The 24,839-nt window shown below is 41.9% G+C and overlaps 1 protein-coding gene across 1 annotated transcript in view; it reads right to left on the reverse strand.

The window, feature by feature from the left end:
* The window catches only part of sptlc2a (serine palmitoyltransferase, long chain base subunit 2a), a 130,312-nt gene that overhangs the window by 96,736 nt on the left and 8,737 nt on the right, over positions 1-24,839 (reverse strand). The window lies entirely within an intron of this gene.

Here is a 24,839-nt window from a genome sequence, read left to right on the forward strand (position 1 = left end):
TTAATACAACTAAAGTGTGGAGTGCCTCATTTTTATGCAACCTAAGTGCTTTCATGATTATATACCAGTTACTGCTGCACACTCCGGTTATATGATTCGGATTGCTTGAAAAGGTCGGAGGGGGATTTTCTACAATATTATTTTCTTTACTGACCCTGCTTTTTATCCCCTCTTTTTTTGCCTCAGGGGGTTATATGGTTGTGGGATTGGGATGAGGGGCAGGGTTGGTGGGGTCACGTCATGACCCTCCAGTCATCTTGGTGTGGGGCAGCTATATAGACAAGCAGGTCTTTTCCTGCATGATAATTTTCTATGTCTGTAGAGAGCTTTCTAGCCTGGATCCAATTGCAAGTAAGTGTAAAGTGAGGTCCTCCACAGAGTTGAGCAGTGCTGCTGCAGGGAACGGATATTCTGCTCTCCCTCAAGAGGCAACATAGCAGGCCCCTCCCATCAGGGAATTAATCTGTTTCAAAACAAATACCGCACAACAACATTTTGTGACAGAAAAACATGGGGATATAATCTCCCAGACTTTCCTTCCCTCAACCTTTAGCAATATTCAGAGTTAACTTGCACATATTCTCAGCAGTTGGTAGTTATAAGCCTGTAGTCAAATTCAGGTTTCTGATAAAATTGCTCACTCATCATTCCCTCAGACAGATCCTGTTACTGCCTTGTTTCAACTGTTGTCATTGTATATTTTTTTTGAGGTTACGTTTAACAATAAACAAAGCCTGATACAATCCTACTTCCTTCCAGAAGAATATATAGATCAACTTGTGTAATGCATGGCTCCATTAATACCACTTTGGCTAATATTTATTAACACCTGAGTGGAATCTGACAGGCAATAACTGTGCCGGTCTTTGGGAATGTTAGACATGCACAGCAGGTTCAACAGCAGTGCTTTGGCTTGGAATGATGCGAGTGATTTTTTTTTTATGTTATACATTGTAATAAACCCATCACCCTATCCACTTGTGATATTCAGGTTAGTTAAATTACTATTCCTAAATCATTCAAGACAAACACAGATCAGTCTCCATGAATGTTTTGCAGCAGGTAGGAACACAAACAAGTTCATTGCATAGGAACAATGACATTGCTTAACTAGGCTGATATTGAACAACTCAAAACTTTTGGCTAAATTTTGTTTAAACATAAATTGCTTTCAATCCAGAGTTGATGTGTACTCCCCACCCCCAAAAAAAAAAATCACTTCTAAATCTGAAGCTGTTGAGTGTTCTCTGGCAACCTTAAACACAGCTGACTATATGATGGCCTCTTATTGGGCCATGACTTTGTCAAGCACCTGACAGGGAAACACAACAGTCCCAGATATCAACGTCAATCTGACATTAATTTGTGAGCAGCATTCTTTTTTTAAAGAGCACATTTTCAAATAAAAACCAAGAGCGCCCAAAAACTCTCAACTAATGCTATTGTTTCCCTATCAAGCATTTTACTGTGCTCTCAAACTTATTTCCATAAACTCAGTATAGTACTTGTACATCAGAGAGCTGGCTGTATTATATTCTAGTGTGGCATCAAGTACCACTTTATTAAGATTGCAGTTTATGATGTGTCAATATAATATTGGATTATATAAAAAAGTTATTTGACCTATGGAACCTGTGCTAGTAGTATGGTGAAACAGGGATGTATTGACAGTGGCTTCAAGAAAAGTATTTACAGACTTCCATTCCCACAATAAATTGATTTGGATACACATTCTTAAAATATACTGCTTAAGGTGCTATAGGACTTGTCACAGGTACAGTACTGAACTAAATGGGTGCCGAGGGAGGGGCCTGGTTGTTAACGAATTCAAATTTTACTACCACCTACCCGCTCCCCCCATATTTGACAATTAAGTTTAATGCATTTTTAACATATTGGGCACAAGATGTTTAGTCAAAACTAAACTCACGATTGACATTCACACGAATGTTGCCACACTGTTAGCATGTCACAAACTGAAATGACAGTCAAATTTAACTTAATCTTTAACATGATTGGGTTACTCTTTCCTTAATTGTCAAAGTCTAGCAAGTTGATGATTCTATTCATAAACTGCAAGATTTTATTCCCACCCACAAATCAGACGGACTTCAAGTTATTGCTTTTGCTAAACATTCAGGACATTTTTAATTACTCATTTCCCCAGCTATTCCAGCCAGTTGTGATATTTACCAGATCTCTGCTTCAGCAGATGAAAGAATGCCATGGGTGGGTCCAGAATGCTAGCAATTCTGAGGACATTCCGGCAACAAAGCAAATATGGAATGCATGGCACACAGCCATTACAAGCAGTATAAATGCAGATACAAACCTGCGCAGAATAGAGATCTATAAACATCAGCAAATCCACTTAAAACCTGTTGTAAACAACTGAAACTGGTTTGCACTGCAAATTTAGTTTTTCTTTTTTCCCCTCTATTCTCTGTCATTGCTAGTCCATGACTCTTCCATCCAGTTCTCCTTTATGCTGATTAAATGCCGAATGCTTTTCAAAGGCACAGCCCGGAGATTAATAGCTCGATACACGATAAATTTTAGAAACGACCCCGCGTCCAGCCTCTCTATGGTGCAGTTTTAAAAAGGCTGCAAATCTAAGACATCAATTGTTTTCTCCTCTGATCAAACAAAACAGGACTGAATGGATATTGAACATAAAATGGAAACTGAATAATCTAAATGCATCAAATCAAATAAGTAGACACCTTTGCTTTCATTATTGCTTTAACATCTGACCTATTTCACATTTTTAAAGCAAAAAACGGTATACAGACAAACTTACAGCAAGAATTGCTTCTATCTATTACAACAGACAATTCCAATGTCAAGATGTAACTCAAAGCAACAGATGGTTCAGTACTGTGTTATGTACTTGGATCAAAAAGACACTGGAAAAGGCAAATATTTTTAACTAGTCAGCCTTCTCTTTAAAGAAACTGGTGTGGATCTAATCTCCTCAGGAGATTCCAACTAACTTGTTTATCTTTCAACACATACATCACAACCATCTGCGTTCCCAATTCTAACTATAGTACTACACCATGAAGACACATATTGAGCGATAATCACAATCATGCTCCTGTGCACCAGTTCCAAACGCTTGAAACTGCAGTGCTTGCAGAGCTTATGAATTGGCTGAATTTCATGCCTTCATCCTACAGACTGGCATATTCACATTCCCACAATGTATGCGGATGAGACGACGCCTCAACAAGAAACTTTTTCTCTTTTTCTCAAGTGCTAAGGAACGCAAGCTCCAACAACTCATCGACACCAACACCAATCCAGGACCCTCCGCCCCTTCCTGTCCCTCTGTCTCCATCCCGTCTTCCAATTCCAGCCCTGGCCGTATATTCACCATAACCCCTGATCTTCCCCTCTCCGATGCTGAACCTTCAGTGCTCAGCAAAGGACTTAGTTTCATACCCTTACGCCCTCATCTCAATGAATTTTGGGCTCGGCACGATGTTGAACTCTTCTTCCGCCGTCTTCGTCTCCGTGCCCACTTCTTTGGGCAGGAGTCCTCTCCCCGTTCAACGGATCCTTTTACCCACCTCCAATATTCTCCCTCCACCTGGACCCCTTCCTCTGGATTCTTACCTTCTCTTGATCTTTTCATTGAGAACTGTTGGCGTGACATTAGTCATCTCAATTTCTCTGCTCTCCTCACCCACTCTAATCTGTCTCTCTCTGAACTTGCTGCACTCCGTTCTCTCAGGTCCAACCCTGACATTGTCATCAAACCCGCTGACAAGGGTGGTGCTGTTGCTGTCTGGCGCACTGACCTCTACCTCGAAGAGGCGGAGCATCAACTTGCAGACACTTCCTCCTACCTCTCCCTGGACCATGACCCCACCACTGAACATCAAGCCATTGTTTCCAGGACTGTCACTGGCCTAATCTCCTCTGGAGTTCTTCCTTCCACAGCTTCCAACCTGATAGTCGCCCAACCTCGGACGGCCTGCTTCTACTTCCTACCCAAAATCCACAAACAGGACTGTCCCGGCAGACCGATCGTGTCAGCCTGTTCCTGCCCCACTGAACTCATTTCTCGCTATCTTGACTCCCTTCTCTCTCCCCTTGTCCAGTCCCTTCCTACCTACATCCGTGATTCCTCTGACACCCTACGTCACATCAACAATTTCCAGTTCCCTGGCCCCAACCGCCTCCTCTTCACCATGGACGTCCAATCCCGCTACACCTCCATCCCCCACCAGGATGGTCTGGTGACTCTCCGCTTCTTCCTCGAACAGAGGCCCGAACAAGCCCCATCCACCAATACTCTCCTCTGTCTGGCTGAACTTGTTCTCACACTGAACAATTTCTTCTTTAACTCCTCTCACTTCCTCCAAATAAAAGGTGTGGCTACGGGTACCCACATGAGCCCCAGCTATGCCTGTCTCTTTATGGGGTATGTGGAACATTCCTTGTTCCAGTCCTACTCCGGCCCCCTCCCACAACTCTTTCTCCGGTACATTGATGATTACTTCGGTGCTGCTTCATGCTCTCATCAGGACCTGGAAAAATTTATTAATTTTGCTTCCAATTTCCACCCCTCCATCATTTTCACATGGTCTCTCTCTGACACTTCCCTTCCTTGACCTCACTGTCTCAATTTCTGGTGATAGACTGTCCACCAAATCCATTACAGCCTACCGACTTCCACAGCTACCTCGACTACAGCTCCTCACACCCCGCTTCCTGTAAGGACTCCATCCCATTCTCTCAGTTCCTTCGCCTCCGTTGCATCTGTTCTGATGATGCCACTTTCAAAAACAGTTCCTCTGACATGTCCTCCTCCTTCCTTAACCGAGGTTTTCCACCCACGGTGGTTGACAGGGTTCTCAACCGTGTCCGGCCCATCTCCCGCGCATCCGCCCTCACACCTTCTTCTCCCTCCCAGAAACATGATAAGGTCCCCCTTGTCCTCACTTATCACCCCACCAGCCTCCGCATTCAAAGGATCATCCTCTGCCATTTCCGCCAATTCCAGCAGGATGCCACCACCAAAAACATCTTCCCTTCACCCCTCTGGCGGCATTCCATAGGGATCATTCCCTCCGTGACACCCTGGTCCACTCCTCCATCACCCCCTACTCCTCAACCCCCTCCCATGGCACCTTCTCATGCAACCACAGAAGATGCAACACCTTCACTTCCCCTCTCCTCACCATCCAAGGGCCCAAACACTCATTTCAAGTGAAGCAGCATTTCACTTGCACTTCCCTCAATTTAGTCTACTGCATTCGTTGCTCCCAATGTGGTTTCCTCTACATTGGAGAGACCAAACGCTGACTGGGTGACCGCTTTGCAGAACACCTTCGGTCTGTCCGCAAGCATTACCCAGACCTCCCTGTCGCTTGCCATTTCAACACTCCACCCTGCTCTCATGCCCACATGTCCATCCTTGGCTTACTGCATTGTTCCAGTGAAGCTCAACGCAAACTGGAGGAACAGCACCTCATCTTCCGACTAGGCACTTTACAGCCTTCCGGACTAAACATTGAAATCAACAATTTTAGATCATGAACTCTCTCCTCCATCCCCACCCCCTTTCTGTTTTTTCTCCCTCCTTTTTATTTTTTCCAATAATTTATATTGATTTTTCTTTTCCCACCTATTACCATTATTTTTAAGGTACTTCCATCCATTGTTTTATCTCTACCTGTTAGCCTTTTTAGATTCCTTCACTCCACCCCACCCCCACTAGGGCTATCTGTACCTTGTTTGTCCTGCTTTCTACCCTTAATTAGCACATTCCTTTAGATAATATCATCACCTTCAACACCTCTTTGTCCTTTTGTCTGTGACATCTTTTGTTTATCTCCACTTATCACTTGGCCCTTTACCTAGCTCTTCTTGTCCCAACCACCACCCCCCCCCCCTTAAACCAGCTTATATTTCACCCCTTTCCTATTTTTACTTAGTTCTGTTGAAGGTCATGAGGACTGAAAACGTCAACTGTGCTCTTCTCCAACAATGCTGCCAGACCTGCTGAGTTTTTCCAGGTATTTTTGTTTTTGTTTCGGATCTCCAGCATCCGCAGTTCTTTGCTTTTATTTCTGTTGCTAAATACATGCTTGGCAACATTCGTACATTTGATAAGTCATCCAAACCTGTTCCACAGAAACATGGTGATATTGTTGCAAAGAAAATAAACACTACCATGCTTGCTCTAACTTAATAATTGATGGGGCTTTTTAAGAAAACAACAATTCTTTGGCCAACATTAGCAAGGGCATTACCAGAGATGGCAGTAGAATAATCAAACTCCTTATCACTAAATATTTTAGTGATTAATATAACCTGTAGGCACATTCCTGTTCAAAACATTTTAATGAGGGCAACATTCTCAACTGCAGAGTCAAGCACATGTAATGGGAATGGAAAATAAACGTTTAAACAACTGTTCACATTTTACCCATGCCTCAAGGTGGCACAATACAGCATGTATTGAAAAATGCCGTTGTGGGACATTTTTTCCTCTGGACAGCAGCACCACAGAAGCTAGCTTTTAAGACAACAAATGGAGCGATCAAAGGTCACGAAAGAGAAAAGGTAACATCTTGGGCATCGTTCCAGCCATGGGAAGTGCAGGAACACCCCACAAAAGAAAATCTTCAAAACTGTATTCAAAAAAAAGCTCCATTCCCCTTTGAAAACAATAATAGAAGCTAATCTATCTCCGGTGTCATTACAAAGGAAGTTCAGCAGAGTCTTCGGAAACAACATTACAGGGGATAATTGGATCAGGATATGGAAACAAAATCCTAGCTCCAGTTTCAAGTCATATATGCTGTCCTTGCTTTTATACATCCATTAAAAATTTCCATCTTGACATTTATAACAGTAATTGCCCAGGTAAGCTTTTTAATTACACTCCTGCAAGTGCTGGCACTGCAAAGCATCTACTGATGGAAGGTTTGTTTACAACACATCAAGTCCACATATGGGATTCGGCAAGTCGTTGATGGAAAAACTGAGTGCAGATGAAAGTTTTTATTTTACAAAATTGAAGATAGAGATTTCACAAAAAAAGTGTTAAACCTGTTGTTCTGCAAGTCATTTGCCATTTTTGGCTACAGGGTATTCACATTGTGCCAACAAGCGCAGGTGGAATACATTGATTAATGGTAGGATGTTATATTCCCTTATTTGCTTTAAGGAATTTCTGTTCTTGGAGGAGAATCCACTAGCTATTAACAAAATAGTGAAAGTGAAAGTCACCATTGTGAGGACTACAGGCTGCTCTCTCATCAGAGAGACACGACTGGTGGTAAGTTTAACTGGAAGGTCACGACATCTCAGGTGAGGTTGAGAAGGCGGGGCCTTCATGGATGACTTCAGCCGGTACAAGAATTTAACACATGCTGTTGACGTTGCTCTGCATTACAAACCAGCCATCCAGCCAACTGAGCTAACCGACCCCCAAAATAGATCCAAAGGCAGACTTGCTTGAACAAATAGCCTTTGTCCAATTCTGTAAACCAGCAGCTCTTTATTAATTTAACAGGGGAAAACCGCAAGCTTAAAGTATTCCTATGTTTTCATCTTGGAATTTAGAAGTGATTTGTATTTATACCTTCAGACATCCCAAAGAGCTTTACACTCAATTGAGTACCCTGTACTTCTGAAATAAAGTCGCTGTTGCAGTGCTGGGAACACAGCAACCAATTTGCATGCAGCCAAGTCCCAAAAACAGCAATGCGATAGTGAGCACATTATCTATTTCTTTAAGGTTTTGGTTAGCAGGACACTGGGGAAAATTTCCCTGCTCTCCTTCAGATAGTGCAATGGAAACTTTCTTGTCTGAAAGAGTGAACAGACAGGACCCCTGGTCTAATGTCTCATCCAAAGGAGGACAGCTCCAACAGTGAAGCTATTGCATTAGCCTGGATTACGTACATCCTCAAGACCTTGGAGTGGGACTCAAATCCACAACTTTTGATTTATAGGAATGAGTGCTGCCTTTGAGACACAGTTGACATGGGGTCAGGAATTAGTCTGACAATATCTTTATTTTATTTATGTCAGCATTTCCCTATAATTATTAAACCTGAATTTAGTTCTCCAAATGCTGCCAGAGTACATTGTAAATTAAGCTGGAGGCACAATTTCCCAGATCAAAGCTTAGCTACTCAAGCCTGTCCATAGTCAGTCTCCCTTGCAACCAATGGAGCTGCTCAGGAAGGCAGGAGGCTCTGACCAGACAAGGAAAACGGACATGTTAGGTCTCCTTAGAGTACAAAAGACCAGCTTTTATAAATAATTATGAAAGCAGATTTTTCAGGATAAGTCATTTGACTTTGAATAAAATGTACTTTTTCCTCTTATCCATACAGCAGTTACTGACTACTTCAAATCCTTTCAAATGACAAAGCATCACTAAAATTATACAGAAACTAAAGACAGCTCCGTAGAGAACCTTCAAATTAGTGAGTATATTTAGTATTTTTGGGATCTGATAGTTTTGATTCAGCCTGCGGTGGGGAGGACTCAGAGCTTACAAAGAGATATGGGCAAGTTAAGTGAATGGGCAACAAGATGGCAGATGGAGTATAATACAGGGAAATGTGAAGTTATTCATTTTGGGCGTGAGAATAAAAAAGCAGAATGTTTTATTTTTAAGTAGGTGAGAAACTTCTGAGTGTCGACGTCCAAATAGACTTGGGTATGCTTTTATGAGGAACACAAAGTTAGCATGCAGGTGCAGCAAGCAATTAGGAAGGCAAATGGCATGTTGGCTTTATTGCAAGGGGATTGGAGTACAGGAATGAAAGCCTTGGTACAATTATACATGGTTTTGGTGAGACCACATGTAGAATACTGTCTAAAATTTTGGTCTCCACATTTAAGCAAGGATGTACTCGCACTGGAGGCAATACAGCGAAGGTTCACAAAATTGGTCCCTGAGATGGGGGGATTATCCTATGATGAGGCGCTGAGTACATTGGATTTATACACTCGAGTTTAGAAGTGTGAGGTGCAATCTCAATGAAACCTACAAAATTCTGAGGGAGCTTGTTAGGGTAGATGCCAAGAGATTGTTTCTGCTGGTCAAGGAGGTACAGGCTCAGGATAAGGGGCCGATCATTTAGGACTGGGCTGAGGAGAAATTGCTTCACTCAAAAGATTGCAAATCTTAGGAATTCTCTAACCCAGAGGGTTGTGGGTGCTCCACCATTGAATGCATTTAAGGATGGGATAGACAGATTTTTGGTGTCTCAAGGAATCAAGGACATGGGGAGCAGGCAGGAAAATGAAGTTGAAACCCAAGATCAGCCATGATCGTACTGAATGGCGGAACAGGTTCAACCCACATGGTCTACTCCTATGTCCTTGTATTCTTGACGTGAAGCTACTAATGTATGTAACATTTTGGAAAATATTTTTCTTTTAAAATAGAGGTTTAGTCTGTGGGTGTATCTTAATTGGATTAAAGCCAGCTAGTCAGGGTGCTTTGATATGTACTAGTTTTGATATGAGAGAGACATAGTGTGCATTTACATTTTTTGAATAGAGTGTTCAAGAAGTGGGGTGTAAACTTGACACCTTTCTAGCAGCTATCAAGCAATATGTTTATATTACTAATAAAATTGGTACAATGAATGGGGTTTCATTGTTAAAACAAAGTTCAAAGAGACTGGTGAGACAATGAGAATTTGAATTCAGTGGTGGTAGGTATAACTTCAGTAGTTTTCAGGTGTGCAGAATAGAGACAATGTAAGATCAAAAGGTAGATGCAAGCCTCCAACTGGCACCAGTGAAAAGAGCCTCACATTGAATTTGTATGGTGAAAATGCTTTTTCTTGTGTTTGGTTAAGTCTATGGGTTGCTGTTATCTTAATGGAGATTAGTTTGGGAATTTGTTAAACGTTATGATAGTAGTACTTTGTAGCCATGTGTATATATATTAATTTACACAGGTTAAAAATAAAGTGTTTCAATTAGCTTAATGCAAAACCTCAAGAACTGATGGTCTGATTCCTGAATTTAGAGTCGCATCTCAAACATAACACTTAAAATTATAGGTCATGACAGTTGTTTCAAGTTTCCCTCTGAGACTTCTAAACAACTCTGCTTTACCAACCACATCGGTCATAACAATTCTCATGTCATGATGATTTTGCAAACATTTGTCACCAACAAACAAAAGATGAAGAGATACTGCACAAGACAAATTCAACCAAAACGACCATAGATGTCAGTGCATAAACTGACCTTTGAAGCCTTGAAAAATTCTTCCAAAAACAGGGGTCAACTTATATGCTGAGCATATGAATTTTGGGGCTGAAAAAATGAGGTCACCTTTTATGCCCATTCCATGGTAATATTTTGTCAGTAGGTAGCATTTGCCTCTGAGATGCAAGGTTGTGTGTTCAAAACCTAGTCCAAATTTTATTCAAGAAGGGAGGAAGAGATAAACCAGGGAACTACAGGCAGGTCAGTCTAACCTCAATGGGGAAACTATTGGAAGCAGTTCTGAGGGACAGAATTAATCTACACTAAGAGAGGCAGGGATTAATCAGGGACAGTCAGCATGGTTTTGTTAAGGGAAGGTCATGTCTGACCAATTTGATTGAATTTTTTGAAGAGGTGACCAGGTTTATCGATGAGGGCAATGCCTTTGACGTAATGTACTTGGACTTCAGCAAGGCCTTTGATAAGGTCCCACATGGGAGACTGATAATGAAGGTAAGAGCCAATGGGATCCAAGGCAATTTGGCAAATTGGATCCAGAATTGGCTGAGTGGCAGGAAGCAGAGGGTGATGGTCGAGAGGTGTTTTTGTGACTGGATGCCCGTGTCCAGTGGGGTTCCAGAGATTGGTGTTGGGTCCCTTGCTGTTTGTGGTATATATAAACATATTAGATTTGAATCTAGCCGGGTTGATCAATAAATTTGTGGATGACATGGAAATTGGTGGGGTGGTAAATAGTGAGGAGGACAGCTTTAGATTACATGAGGATATAGATGGTCTGATCAGTGGCAAATGGAATTTAATCCGGATAAGTGTGAGGTGATGCACTTGGGCAGGACAAACAAGGCACGGGAATACACAATGAACGATAGGACCCTGGTAAGTACCGAAGACCAGAGGGACCTCGGTGTGCATGTCCACCAGTCCCTTAAGATAGCGGGACAGCTAGTTAAGAAGGCATACAGGATACTTGCCTTTATTAGCCAAGGCATAGAATATAAGAGCTGGGAGGTTATACTGGAACTGTATAAGATGCTGGTTAGGCCACAGCTAGTGTATTGCATGCAATTCTGGAATCCACATTACAGAAAGGATGTGATTGCACTGGAGAGAGTGCAGAGGAGATTTACCAGGATGTTGCCTGGGCTGGAGAATTTTCGTTATGAGGAGAGTTTGGATAGACTGGAGTTATTTTCCCTGGAGCAGAGGAGGTTGAGAGGCAACATAATTTAGGTGCATAAAATTGTGAGGGGCATGGATAGGGTAGACAGGAAGGAACTTTTCCCCTTGGTGGAGGGATCAATAGCCAGGGGGCATTGATTTAAGGTAAGGGACGGGAGGTTTAGAGGGGACGTGAGGAAGAATTTTTTCACCCAGAGGTTGGTGGGAATCTGAAACTCATTGCCTGAAAGGGTGGTAGAGACAGAAACCTTCATAACATTTAAGAAGTATTTGGATGTGCACTTGCGAATGGCATTCAAGGCTTTGGACCTCGTGCTGGAAAGTGGGATTAAAATAGTTAGGTACTTGTTTGACCGGCGCAGACTCGATGGGCCAAAGGGCCTTTTTCTGTGCTGTAGACCTCTATGACTCTATTGCATAGCACCATTTAAAGTAGAGCAGGAGAATTCTGTAGGTGCCATGCCAACATTTATCACAACCAACATCACAAATATAGATGTGGCTCTTTATTTCACTGCTGTTTTTACATAGCCTGGTTGTGTAGAAATTGGCTGCCATGTTTGCCTGCATTTCAAAACTACTTCAATAGCTGCACAGCATTCTGTGACACCCCGAGAACAGAAAAGGTTATATATAAATCCAGGATCTTCTACTTTCATGAGTAAACCAGGTCATTCTTTAACACAAATGCGTTTGCATTTCGAAAGAGACAACCAGAAATTTAACATTTTAATATTCTTTTGTAGTATTACATGGAGTTGGGACAGTGAGGAAATATCTAAGGAATGTGGATTAAGATGCAAAGTCAACAAAATAATGATGTTACCGCTGAAGAGAAATAGGGAAAAGAAGCCCAAATAAATATGGGGCCACTGAGAAGATGCTTATAAGGAGGACAACATGATTCGCCATTTCTTTTTGTTGGGGAGTGCTGAAGGCATGCCAAGAGGAGCACCAAGCACACATAAAAATGAGCTGTCAACCTGGTGAAGCTACAACACAGGACAACTTGCATATCAAAAAGCAGAAGCAACATGCATTGTACAGGGCTAAGTGATCACATAATCAATGTATCAAATCTAAGCTCTCGAGTCCTGTCACATCCAGTCTTGAATGATGGTGGATAATTGAACAACTGGAGGAGGACAGTCCACAAATATCCCCAGCCTCAAATGATGGGGGAGCCTAGCACATCAGTGCAAAAGACAAGGCTGAAGCCTTTGCAACCATGTTCAGCGAGAAGTGCAGAGTAGATGATCCATCTCTGCCTCTTCTGAGGGTCCCCAGATGCCAGTCTTCAGCCAATTCGATTCACTCCATGTGATATCAAGAAACACTTAAGGCATGGGATACTGCAAAGACAATGAACCCTCAATAGTCTGCAATAGGACTGAAGACTTATGCCCCAGAACGAGCTGTACCCTGACCTAAACTGTTCCAGTACAAAACAAATCAGCTTGGCCTAAATAGCCAAGTGGTTATGGTACTGGGTTTGTAACCCTAAGGTGAAGAGTTCAAATCTCACAATGGCAAACTATGAAACAATGTAACTTCATCTGAATAGGAACACATGGAAACGTGTTTGTACTCGAAAGAGTTACAAGGCATCGTTAATGATGCACCCAGCCAACCTGGCTTGTTATTAGCTTGGCCTAAATAGCCAAGTGGTTATGGTACTGGGTTTGTAACCCCAAGATCAAGAGTTCAAATCTCCCAATAGCAAAACTATGAAATGGAAGAGACATTGAACAACTATTTTGGCTTGGCCTAAATAGCCAAGTGGTTATGGTACTGGGTTTGTAACCCCAAGATCAGGAGTTCAAATCTCACAATGGCAAACTATGAAACAATGTAACTTCATCTGAAACAGATGGAAACATGTTTACTCAAAAGAGTATCAAGAGTTCAAATCTCACAATGGCAAAAAACTATGAAACAATGTAATTTCATCTGAATAAACAGATGGAAACTGGTTTGTACTCGAAAGAGTTACAACACTGGCACCTCCCTGGCAATGAGGAAAATTACCCAAGTATGTCCTGTCCACAAAAAGACAAATCCATCCCAGCCATTTACCACCCCAGTCTACTTTCAATCATCAGCAAAGTGATAGAAAGTGTGCTATCAAGCTGCACTTACTCAGCAATAACCTGCTCACTGATACTCAGTTTGGGTTCTGTCAGGGCCACTCTATCTACTGACCTCAATACAGCCTTGGTCCAAATTTGGACAAAAGAGCTGAACTCCAAATAGGAGGGGATAGTGACTGCCCTTGACATCACACTCACATTTGAGTGCTGGGAAAACTGGAGTCAATGGGAATCGGCGGAAATCTCTTCACTGGTTGGAGCCATGGCTAATACAAAGGAAGATGGTTGTGGTTGCTGGAGGTCAGTCATCTCAGCTTCAGGACATCACTGCAGGAGTTCCTCAGAGTAGTGTCCTAGGCACAACCATCTTCAGCTGCTTTATCAATGACCTTCCTTCCATCATAAAGGTCAGATGTGGGGATGTTCGCTGATGATTGTACAATGTTCAGCACCATTCGTGACTCCTCAGACACTGCCCTGCATGTCCATATGCAGCAAGACCAGGGCAATATTCAGGCTTGGACTGAAAAGTGGCAAGTAACATTTGCACCACACAAGTGCCAGGCAATGACCAACTCCAAGGAGAGAATCCGACCATCTCCCCTTGACATGCAATGGCATTATTGTCACTGAATCCCCACTATCAACATCCTGGGCACTACTATTGACCAGAAACTGAACTGGACTTGCCATATAAATACTGTGGCTACAAGAGCAAGTCAGAGGCTGGGAATCCTGCAGCGAGCAACTAACCTCGACTTCCTAAAGCCTGTCCACCATCTACAAGGCATAAGTCAGGAGTGTGACAGAATACACTACTTGCCTGGATAAACGCAACAACAACACCCAAAGCTCGACACCATCCATGCCAAAGCAACTCCCTTGAATGGCACCCACCCACTCCTTCCACCACCGATGTGCAGTGGCAGCATTGTTTACCATCTACAAAATGCACTGCAGCAACTCACCAAGGCTCCTTCGACAGCACCTTCCCGTTCAGCAACCTCTACCAACAAGAAGGACAAGGCCAGATGTATGGGAACAACCCCTTTCAATTCCCCTCCAAGCCATACACCATCCTGACTTGGAACTATGTCACTATTCCTTCACCGTTCTCAATCAAAATCCTGGAACTCTCTTCCTAAAGTGGGTGCACTTACACCACATGGACCGCAGCGGTTCAAAAAGGTGCCTCACCAGCTTCTCTACGGTAATTAGGGACAGACCACAAATGCTAGTTCAGCCAGCGACACCCACATCCTATGAACGATTAAAGAGAGAAAAAGTACCCATGTGCCCAGCAGTGAGACAGCCAGTACATAACCTTTTGCTACATTGATCATGTGGCACATTGTGCCAGGAATGAGAATAGTATTCACGTGGATTATAAATTGCAGATTTATATTGGAACGAGTGTACAATATTAAATATTTTGGAACAATTTTCATTTCTATCCCCTTATCAAGTACACAGAAATGTCCAATTATTGAACAAAGTAGAATAAAGCCAGCTTTATGTAACTTTGCTGGTATTCAATAAGACTGACTCTATGCATTTGAAAAGTGGATGTAGGCAAAGTTTAAGCAAAATGCAAGAAATAAAAGGAACCTTGTTTCAGTGCAAACAAATTAAAAACAAAACACAATGCTGGAATCTGAAATAAAAACAAAATGCTGGAAACACTCAGGACTGGCAGCATCTGGACAGAGAAACAGAGTTAACATTTCAAGTCTGTATGACTCTTCAGACCTGCTAAGTTTTTCTAGTATTTTGTTTTTATTTCACTGCAAACAATTTTTTTTTACTATGACAGAGATAGGGTTAAATAGCTGTGGTTTCACACCCCATCCCACACTTTAGCACAATCTAGGCTTACAGCCACCTCAACACCGTTCTAAGTACTGCAAAGTTGCAGTCTTTGAGATGAAATATTAAACCAAAGCCCTGTTTATCTTTGCAGTTGGATGTAAAAGATCCCATAGTGCTGTGAAATGGGAGTTTGCTGCTTTTGAGATCTTGAACATAAATTAACTTCTTCGTTTTGTTACACAACAGTGACTGTACTTCAAAAGCGATATGCTAAATGCTTTGGAATATTCTGAAGCTGTGATAAATTCAAGTTCTCTCAAAGTGTTAACAGCCATACTGTAGTGAAACTTGATATATCGCAGCTCCAATTGTGCATTTTGAAGGTTTAATGACCTTATCTAAGAATACTCCCAATGCAGGCTCAAACCAGCTCCCTGCACTCAATAGTAGCTCTCTTGATGCAACAGAAGGATCTTCCTAACATAGACCAAGTGGAACTCTTGCACTTACAAAAGAACATGCATTTATATAGCGCTTTTCACAACAGGACATCCAAAAGCACTTTGCAACAAAAACAAACTAATTCATGACTGCAATATCTACACTCAGCCAAAGTAGAAAAATGCAAAGGTTAATTTGCACACAACAGCAATGAGATACATGAACAACTAATTTGTTTTTTTTGAAAGTTTTCTCACTTCCTCCAAATAGAAAGTGCGGCAACGAGTACCCACATGGGCCCCATTTATGCCTCTTTGTGGGGTATGTGGAACATTCCTTGTTCCAGTCCTACTCAGGCCCCCTCCCACAACTCTTTTTGGTACATCGATGACTGTTTCGGTGCTACTTCATGCTCTGGTCTGGACCTGGAAAAGATTATCAATTTTGCTTCCAATTTCAACCCCTCCATCACCTCCAACATTTCCATTCCCTTCCTTGACCTCTGTCTCACTTTCTGGTGATAGACTGTCCACCAATATTCATTGCAAACCCACCAACTCCCACAGCTACCTCGACAACAGCTGTTCACACCCTGCTTCTTGTAAGGACTCCATCCCACTCTCTCATTTCCTTCGACTCCGTCTTTCCAAAACGGTGCTTCTTACATGTCTTTCTTCTTCCTGAACCGAGGCTTCCCACCCACTGTGGTTGACAGAGCCCTCAACCGTATCCGGCCCATCTCCCACACCTCTCTCTCCTTCCCAGAAGGGGAATGATAGGGTTCACCATGTCCTCACTCTTCACCCCACCAGCCTGCATATTCAAAGGATCATTCTCCGCCATTTCCACCAACTCCAGCATGATGCCATCACCAAACACATCTTCCCCTCACCCCCTGTCAGCATTCCATAGAGACCATTCCCTCTGGGACACCCTGGTCCACTCCTCCATCACCCCCAACACCTCATCCCCCTCCCACAGCACCTTCCCATGCAATCACAGATGATGCAACACCTGCCTCTTTACCTCTTCACCATCCAAGGGCCCAAACACTCCTTCAATTCGCTGCTCCCAATGTGGTCTCCTCTACATCAGAGACACTAAACACAGACTGGATGACCGCTTTGTGGAACACCTTCGGTCTGTCTGCAAGCATGACCCAGACCTTCCTGTCGCTTGCCATTTCAACACACCATCCTGCTCTCATGCCCATCCTTGACCTGCTGCAATGTTCCAGTGAAGCTCAACGCAAACTGGTGGAACAGCACCTCATGTTCCAATTAGGCACTTAGCAGTCTCCTGGGCTTAACACTGAGTTCAACAACTTCAGACCATGAACACTCTCCTTTATCCTCACCCAGTTTTTACCCCCTTTTTTCAATATTCATTGTTTTATCCCACCTTTTATCTTATTTTCGATCTTTTTTCCCCAACATCACCTCCCCCCATCCCATCCCTACTAAGGCCATCTGTTATTTGTTTATGTTGTTCTTTTCAGAGTGCCTACCCTTGTCCTGCTATTATCACATTCTGCTTTCTTACCTTAATGCCATTATCAGCACCTCCTTTAGCCCTCACCACTACCATTAAAACCCCCTTTGTCCTTTTGTTCATGACATCTTTGTCAATATCTCCTCTGCCTCCAGCTATCGCTGGCCTTCTATCCACTTCACCTGCTCCACCCCCTGAAACAGTATTAATTTCATCACATTTCTACTTCTCTGTAGCTCTGAAGAAGGGTCATATGGACTCGAGACGTCAACTGTTTTTCCCTCCACAGATGTTGTTAGACCTGAGTTTTTCTAGCATTTTCTGTTTTTGTTCCAGGTCCATAACCATGAGACTGACTTAACTGCTCTCCAAAATGTCCTCTCGACTGTATTCAAGACAGTGGCTCAACACGTAGGCAATAAATGCTGGTCTTGACTTCCCATGAATTATCATTTGTGGTTAAGATAAACACCATCAAAGAGTCGAGCTGCTGCAGATCATGTGATATCAAACACACATCTAACACCTGCACAGCAGCATCGTGCACAAAGCTTCCAAATTAACTTATTTTAACAATTTAGAAATGAGAAAGCTATCAAAACAGACCTTTAAGCTAGTTATACACAGTGGAAAATCTGTAGTGTTTAATTTGGCCAGTATACAGGACCTGTATACATACAGCACAACGTATCTTAGAAACACTGCAAAATCCTTCATATACGTATCACTTTACAACAATGCCTTAACCTCACAAGCAATGAAATGAGTGGTTAGTTAATTTGTTTGTGTTGGACAAGGGTTCGATGCTAGCCACAAGAACATTATGCTCTTCAAATAGTGCAAAGGGATTTTTGAATCATCCACTAAGCCAAAGGAATGTAAAGAAAGGACCAACTGATCACTGCAACTGACGGATCATTATCAGGCAGTAATCCCAGATGAGTTACTGCAGATCCCATGATCCAGAATGCTCATCAGCAATCTGACACAAACAGCTGCTCAGTTGCTCTTCCTCAACATGTTGCTCAAATTGTTAGTACAATGGTTTTAATTTTTCCCCACTTTTTAAAATTCATTCTTAGGATGTAGACACCAATGGCAAAGCTGGCATTTATTGTCCAAATCTAATTGCCCAGAGAAGGTGGTGGTACAACTCAACGGCTTGCTAGGTCACTTCAGAGAGCAGTTATCACAGTGGTGTGATACTGGAGTTACATGTAGGCCAATTAGGCAAAAATAATATGTCCTTCCCCAAAGACATCTGCAAACCATTTTCCGCTCAAGGGATTAGTCTCATAGCTTCATTACTTTATTTATACCAGCTTTTATTTTCTAGCTATTTTAAAAACAGAATTCAAGTTCTCAAATGACCATGGTGGTTTCAGAACTCATGCTCCAGATCATTAGTCCAAGCCTCTTGATTACTGGTCCAGTGATATAATTATATTACCACACCAATCATTTTTGAAAATCTGACACTTCAAACTCAAAAATTGGAATAGTGCACTGCCGTGGAGCTGGATATCATTACATATCTTAATAATTACATTGACAGTCAGATGGTTCAGGAGTCTGGGCTATTTGTGCCTAGCCTCTCTTAACACTTATTGTAATTATCAAGAGCAGACTGCCATATAAAGAACTCCTTTCCAGTCATTATTGTTTAATGAAAGAGTTTTGCATTACAACATCTCATAGCAAAGCTTATGACTGGGTGACCACGGGTTGCCCCATTTGGGAGGTAAGAATATCCTTAAAATACATTAAACAGTTTTGTGGGATGTTGCTCATCATAGTCTTTCAGTAATTCAACGTTCTTTTACAGACAACCAGTTGAAGATAACTAACAGCCATTCGGTAACTCGATTACCTATTCAGTTTAGTGGTATTACAGCTGCTTTTCAACATTAAGAAATAACCACAAACTGATCACTAACTGAACTAGGCTGATCACTACAAATGATTACTACATCAATATGATCAGATGGGCTGGTGTTTAGGAAGCATATTTAATTAGTGCCAAGTGACAAAACCATTACAAAGAGTAACAAAAACAAGAGTAATCCATTTAACAAAGTTAATTTTACTGGTCAGACTTTCCTGTCAATTGAAAGCAAATTATTTCTCCACTAAATATTACAAGCTAGAATTCTTACATGGTAAATATACCAGCACTGATATGAGTGCACCAGCAGATGCAAATTGGCATCGGGTAAATAAGATTAGAGGGGTAAATGCATGGCTCAAAGACTGGTGTGGAAGAAATAGGTTCTGATTCATGGGGCACTGCCACCAGTACTGGGGAAGGAGAGTTGTTCTGTTGGGACGGGCTTCATTTGAACCATGCTGGGACCAGTGTCCTGGTGAATTGTATAACTAGGGTTGTAGATAGGACTTTAAACTAATTAGTTGTCAATTGAAGAGAGGTTTAAAAAAAACAAAAAGAAACGAGAGAGCAGAGGTGCAGGCTAGTGAAGAGGCAAACGACAATCAAAGCGTGACAGGAAGGGGCAGAAAGTATAAGCAGAAGATTGTAGCAGAAATTAGAACCAGGATGAGTAACATGGTAAAAAGTTGAAGCTTAAGGCTCTTTATCTGAATGCACGCAGCATTTGTAACAAGATAGTTGAGTTGACGGCACAAATAGAAATAAATGGATGTGACTTGATAGCTATTACAGAGTGACCAAGACTGGGAACTCAATATTCAAGAGTATTCGACATGCCGGAAAAATAGGCAAAAAGGAAATGGTGGTGGGGTAGCTTTGTTAATAAAGGAAGGTATCAGTATGGTTGTGAGTAGTGATATAGGTGTCATAGATCATGATGTGGGATCAGTGTGGGTTGAATTAAGGAATAGCAAGGGGAAGAAGTCACCAGTGGAAGTCATCTATAAGCCCCCAAAGAGTTGCCTCACTGTCGGACAAAGTATAAATCAGGAAATAGTGGAGGCATGAAAGAAGGGCGCTACAATCATGGGTGATTTTAATCTGCATATTGACTGGACAAATAAGATTGGCAGGGGTAACATGGAAGACGAATTTGTAGAGTGCATCAAGGACTCAGGTCTCAAAATAATGTCCTCAACTTAAATAAGAGCAATTATAGAGGTATAAAGAATAAGTTGTTTAAAGCGGGCTGGGAAAATAGGCTAAGGGGAAAGTCGTAGATGAGCAGACATTTAACAGATATGTCATAACACTCAGTAAAAATTTATCCCGGTCAAAAAGAAGGACTCATTAAGAAGGACGAACCACCCATGGTTAATAAAGGTGGTCGAGGAGAGTATCCAAATCAAAAACTAAGGTATACAAAGCAGCGAAAACTAGTGATAGGCCAGAGGATTTTTTAAAGGAGCCAGCAGCAGATGACTAAAAAGCTAATAAAGAGGGAGAAAATTAAGTAAATTGGCAAGAAATATAAAAACAAACAGCAAGAGCTTCTAGGGGTATATAAAAAGAGTAGCTAAAGTGAGCATGGGACCCTCGGAGGTTGCCACTGGAGAATTGATAACAGGGAACAGGGAAATGGCACATAATTTAAACTAATATTTTGCATCAGTCTTCATGGTGGAGGACACCATAAACATTCCAAAGACATCAGATAAGGAAGGAGCTAAAGGGAGGAAAGATCTTGTAACAGTCTCTATCATGAGGGACAAAGTATTTGACAAGCTAAGGGACTAAAGTCAGACATGTCACCAGGACCTGATGACCTGCATCCAAATGTTTTAAAGGAAGTGGCTGCAGGGTTAGTGGAGGCATTGGTCAAAATATTCCAGAACTCACTGGATTCTGGGAGGGTCCCAGCAGATTAGAAAACCGCTAATGTGACGCCCCTGTTCAAGAAGGGAGGGAGACAAAAAGCAGGTAACTATAGGTCAGTCAGCCTAACCTTTGTCGTTAGGAAAATGTTAGAAGAGTCCATGATTAAGGAAAGAATAGCAGGACATTTAGAAAAGCTTAACGCAATCAAACAGAGTCAACATGGCTTTGTGAAAGGGAAATCATGCTTGATAAATTTGCTAGAGTTCTTTGAGAATATAACAAGCAAGATTAATAAAGGGGAACCGGTAGATGTAATGTATTTGGATTTCTGGAAGGCATTCGATAAGGTGCCACATAAAAGGTTATTGCACAAGATAGGAGCTCACGCTATAGGCAGTAAAGTATTAACATGGATTGAGGGTTGGTTAACACACAAGACAGAGTCGGGATTAATGGGTCTTTTTCAGGTTGGAAAGGCGTAACTAGTGGAGTGCCACAAGGATCAGTCCTAGAGCCTCAATTATTTACTATGTTAATGACTTGGAGGAGGCGGCAGAGTGTACTGTACCCAAATTTGTTGTTGATACAAAAATAGTGGGGGTTGTGTTGTGATGAGGACAAAAGGAATCTACAAGGAGATATAGGTAGATTGAGTGAGTGGGCAAAAACTTGGCAGATGGAGTTTAATGTAGGGAAGTGCGAGGTCGTGCACTTTAGTAGGAAAAATCAAAAGGCAGATTATTTAAGTGGGGGGAGACTTCAAAAAAGTGCAGCAGAGGGATCTAGGTTAGCGTGCAGGTGCAGCAAGTAATTAAGAAGGCAAATGGAATTTTGGCCTGTATTGCTAGGGGATTGGAGTTTAAAAATAACTAAGTCTTTGTTACAATTGTACAGGGTGTCGGTGAGGCCACACCTAGAGTATTGTGTACAGTTTTGGACCCTGTACTTAAGAAAGGATAGACTGGCATTGGAGCCAGTTCAAACAAAATTCACCAGGGCTGATTCCTGGGATGAAGGGGTTGACTTATCAAGAATGGCTAAACAAGTTAGGCCTTCATTCATTAGAGTTCAGAAGAATGAGGGGTGATCTTATTGAAATGTACAAGATTCTGAGGGGACTTGACAGGGTAGATGTTGAGATGATGTTTCCACTAGTGAGGGAATCTTGAACTAGGGGACATAATTACAGATAAGGGGGCACTCATTTAAAACTGAGATGCAAAGGGATTTCTTCCTTCAGAGGGTAGTGAACGTCTGGAATTCTCCACCCGAGAGTTGTGGAGGCTGGACCACTGAAGATATTTAAAGAGGAGGTAGATAGATTTTTGAAATATCAGGGAGTTGAGGGCTATGAGTAGCTGGCATGAAAGAGGAGTGAGGCCTGGGGCAGATCGGCCATGATCTTATTGAATGGTACGGCAGGCTTGAGGGGCTGAACGGCCTACTCCTGCTATTTCTTATGTTCTTAGATGCAGAATACTGAAACAACCAGCAACAGAAAACTGATTCAAAATGCTATTTTCTAAACGCTTAACACGAGTTTAACTTAAACCAACAGCAAAGCAAAAGTCAGTGACACTATTTCAGAATCATGGAATTGTTACAAGGAAGATGGTCGTTCAACCCTGTAAGCCAACGTGTTATTTACCTTTTTAATGTACACTTAACTATGCAACTGCTTCTTTATTTCTTTTATTTTAATTAATGCAGACCAGTTGTGGTGCAACCCTGTGCATGGAGTCTGTCTTGTGGAACACTCAGATGAAGGAACCCAAACTAAAGATGAACTGCACCATGGGTTCAAATTGCAAAACATGATGGTCAATTTAGTCAAGACAAGGCCCTGCTAGAATTAGCAAGTTCTGCAAAATGAATTAAACTGTGCAGGAGAATTGGCCTCAAACTGTCAGAAAGAGAGACTCTTTTGGTGCTTGTTAGAGGTAGTAAGGATGTCTGTACCAGCCTGGGGATTGGCAATAGTACAAAAGATAAAGTGGAGTCAGGCTGGTTCTATTCCTTAAAGCATGACATTGAGGGGCCGAGGACATAAGGGAAAAGGCACAATGTAATTGAAAACCAATTAAATGGGCTAAAAAAGGTATTACCTTCCCTTTTTTTTTGCCGTGGCCCTGAGCCATATATGAGAGAGTCCACAGTACCATCTTGACTGCTGTGGTTACAGCAATTTGGTCAGTTGCTCAGAAGACATGTATGGAGAATTCATCATCGGATTGACCACTGAGACAGGCTCCAGCTCGCAGGGAAGCTAAGCAACTGGTATTGAGTATGTACTATTGCTCAGTGATTTAATAAAAAGTGTATCACATTTGGTGAAACTTCATCCAAGTTATTGTGCCAGTGACATCCAGAGTAAAGGCAAAAGAATCTTTAGACCTGATATCAGGCCTTACAGCCCATTGTGTCTATGCTGATTCTCCAGATCTTCCCCTTCAGATTAAAATCCAATTCCCTCTTGGGTGCCTCAATTGAATCTGCCTCCACTACACTTTCAGGATGTATATTCCAGATCCTAACCACTTGCTGCATGAAAAAGTTTCTTCTCATATCTCCATTGCTTCATTTGCCAATTACCTTAAATCTCTTGTTCTCCATCCTTCCATGAATGGGAACAGTTTATCTCTATCTGCTCTGTCCAGATCCCTCATGATTTTGAATACCTCTATCAAATCTCCTCTCAGCCTTCTTTCTTCTAAGGAAAAGAATCCCAGTTTCTCCAACCTTCACAACCGAGGTTCCTCAGACCTGGAACAATTCTCGTGAATTTTTTTTTGCACTCTCCCTCTAATGTCTTCACATCTTTCCTAAAGTGTGGGCCTATAACTGGACGCAATACTCTAGCTGAGGCCAGACCAGGTGTTATATACAAGTTTGCCAATCTCCTTGCTCTTAAACTCTACACCCCTATTAAAAAAACCTAGGATACTGTATGCTTTTATTAACCACACAACCTGTCCAAAAGAATTTAGAGGTTAGAACCATTAAGAAAGGCTCAACAGGCCAGGGTTCTTTTAGTCAACTTGCCTCCAACTCAGAAGGCTGAGAATTAAGTCCCGCTCCAGAACTACAGCACAGTACTGCTTCAACTGTACTGAGGGAATGCTGCATTGTCACAGGTAATGTCTTTTGGATGAGACAATAAATTGATGCCCAATGCTTGTCCAAGTGGATGATAAATATTCCATGGTACTTTTCCAAGGAGTAGGGAGTTCTTGCAGCTGTCAGGCCAACATTCACCCCTCAACCATCACCAAAAAAAAAACTGGTCACCCATCTTGTCGCTGTTTGCAGTACCCTAGCTGACACATTTACCTATAAACACAGTTGCTAGATTTTTGTTAAAAATTGAGGCAATTGGGGGAATCTTGAGCATACAAAGCTCAAGTGTAATCACTGCTTTTAGGCAAAGGCAACAGTTAACACAATTAGATAAATATCAGTTAATGTCTGCTAGCATTGCCCACAACACTGGCAAAACTCCATCCTTCTTCGAACAAGTAGCATGATTTATTTTACATTCATCTGAAGGGAGACAGGGTCTCAGTTTAACACATAGTATGGTATTTGTCACAATGCATAACCTTCTCAGTGCTGCACTTAAATGCCAGGGTAGGTTACATCCTTAAGCCGAGACTTGAACCCACAACCTTCCTGCTCAGGAGGCCTCTTGCAAGACCTTTTTTTTAAAAAAAAGAACATGTTGGTATCTGACTCAAATATTTCACGATTCTTTAATAAGCTAGCTGTCCACAATTATTCTAGGCTTTACTAAGGGTCACAAGGACAAATAACAGAAAAGAAAGAGAAACACTGATGAGAGCAAG

The sequence above is a fragment of the Carcharodon carcharias genome, chromosome 20, assembly GCF_017639515.1.
Source record: "Carcharodon carcharias isolate sCarCar2 chromosome 20, sCarCar2.pri, whole genome shotgun sequence".
In the NCBI taxonomy this organism is placed as follows: domain Eukaryota; kingdom Metazoa; phylum Chordata; class Chondrichthyes; order Lamniformes; family Lamnidae; genus Carcharodon; species Carcharodon carcharias.